Source organism: Mus caroli, chromosome X (genome assembly GCF_900094665.2).
Source record: "Mus caroli chromosome X, CAROLI_EIJ_v1.1, whole genome shotgun sequence".
Taxonomy (NCBI): domain Eukaryota; kingdom Metazoa; phylum Chordata; class Mammalia; order Rodentia; family Muridae; genus Mus; species Mus caroli.
In genome coordinates this window covers 106,512,943-106,515,609 of record NC_034589.1, presented here as the reverse complement: position 1 = coordinate 106,515,609, position 2,667 = coordinate 106,512,943, and positions in this window count along the sequence as shown.

Below are 2,667 nucleotides of genomic sequence, written 5' to 3'. Positions count from 1 at the left end.
GGGGGGCGCTATGGGGGACTTTTGGGATAGCATTGGAAATGTAATTGAGGAAAATATATAATAAAAATATTAAAAATTTTAAAAAAAGACTTCAGATTCTGTGTCCTTGGGTTTCTTGATGCTTTGATGAATATATTTCTATTACTACTATCTATGGTTTGAGACTGACATTATCAGATTCCACATACAGACATTTATTCCGTTTTGATTTGAATATCTTCCGTCAGACAAACATAGTTCTAAAGAAGCCTGGCTTTCTACAAGACTGGAGGAAACTTTACATGTCAACACCTTGTAACTTTGGAAATTTATGAAGGAGTATAAAATTGTAACGGCTGTAGCAAACAGAGTGCCCATGTGTACTGGGTCAGTCTGATGCTGCTTGTATTCTGTAGCTAAAACTGGTTCCTCCAAATGTGGTTGCCCCTGGCAAGCAGATGCTCAAGTACTCAAGTGACCCATGTGAACCTACTCCCCAATTTAACTGGTCAATAAAAAGCTAAAGCCTAATATTGGGCAGTGGAGGGAGTAAGGTGGGACTGGATGTTCAAGAGGAGGTTGGAGGTGGGTGAGAAAGGAGGACTGACTGAGAGGAAACTTCCATGAACCAGATCTGAGTGGCCGGGAGAAACAGCAAGTAGCAAGCGACTTCATAGCAAGGAATAAGTTAGAATAGCCCTTGATCTGCCCAATCTAGTCATTTGGCTTTTAAATAAAATATCTGGAATGTGTGTCTTTTATATGGGCTTATTAGAACACTAATTTCAACACCACCTTTGGGAGATGAGATGCACTGCATGAACAATAGGGAAATATCTAAGTTTGCGAATTAATATGAGATAGGAATTAGCCACTGGAATAAATATGAATAAAATTGATGTAAGAAGATAGCATACCTTATAAGAAAAAGTTGTAGATGGCACCAGTTCTAATAGAATGATTCAATAATTTGAGTCTTAAAACAGAACTTCCTGACCTTAATTAGAAATTTACATTTTATCCTAATTCACATTCAATTAGAAGAGTAGGGTGCTCATTTATAAACATAGGCAAATGTTCCACTTTTTTGCCATAGCCTATAAAAAGATACCTTAATGAAATAGAAATTCTTTTTTAAAGGGTTTATTAATTTATTTTGTGTCTCTCTCTGCATGTGTATACACTATGTGCACACTCATGGAAGCCAGAATGGGGCATTAGATTCCACACAAACAAGACTTACAGACAGTTGTAAGCAGTCATGTGGGTTTTGGAAATCAAACTTGGGACCTTTGCAGGTGCTCTTAACTGTCAATCCATTTCTTCATCTCTAATTTTCCTAATGTTATTACATGTTATTTCATGTGTGTGTGTGTGTGTGTGTGTGTGTGTGTGTGTGTGTGTGTGTGTGTGCATTCAGAGTCAGTTCTTTCCTTCTACCATGTGAGTCCTAGCAATCCAGCTCAAGTCCTCAGGCACAAGTGCCTTTACCTGCTGAGCCATCTTGTAAGTCATCTATATTTTTAATATTTTTATTTATCCTTTGAGAATTTGATACATCTGTACAATGTATTTTGACCATCTACCATCTAGCTTTCCATCCAAATCTTCCCAGACCACCACTACCACATCCTTCTGCCAACTTCATATCTTCTTTTTTAACCCAATAAGTCCAGTTACTATTACCACCATATATGTCCATGGATATAGGGCTGTCGACTGCAGCATGAATCCCTATACAATGATTTTATACATATATAAACACATATATGCACACATTGTATATGCATACACACATACAACACACACACACACACACACACCTGCAAGCTTGACTAGAACTGCATAATATCCAAAAATATTTGAAGGGAATGCTTTTATAGAAGAGACATTTAAGAACATCCTAAGGTAATGGAATAATTTGAAGCCCACAGAGAAACCCTGTAAGTGTACCCCCCCACACACATACACACATATACACACAAACACAGACATGGTTAATCTATTCCCAGAAAACTGGCTACACAGTGATTATATACAATGTGCCTTTTTTCCATTGAAGACAAATTCTAAAGAATGTAAAAATGGAAAATATGAGCTTTTAGGGCAAGAAAATAATTTGTCAGCTGAAAGAATTAACAGGGCTGGAGACATGGCTCAGTGATTAAGAGCTCTTCCAGAGGTCCTGTGTTCAATTCCCAGCAACTACATGGTGGCTCATAACCATCTGTAATGGAGTCTGATTCCCTCTTCCGGTGTATCTGAAGAGATCAATGGTGAATACATAAAATAAAAAGAAAGCAAGAAAGCAAGAAAGCAAGAAAGCAAGAAAGCAAGAAAGCAAGAAAGCAAGAAAGCAAGAAAGCAAGAAAGCAAGAAAGCAAGAAAGCANAAGAAAGCAAGAAAGCAAGAAAGAAAGAAAGAAAGAAAGAAAGAAAGAAAGAAAGAAAGAAGAAAGAAAGAAAGGAGTTAACAGCTAAATATTAGAGGCTTAAAGGAAAAATGATTGTTCTCTAATTGAAATAAAAAGTAAGCTTTTAAAGTACTCATAAAATACATGTCTAATTCCATCCTTTTAATATATAATGCCTCATATTACACTGTCTAGGAGAAGATATATGTCTTCTTTAAATTTAAATTCCATTGACACTTCACAATATATGTTTCCTTTTAAAACTGTAGTTTTTT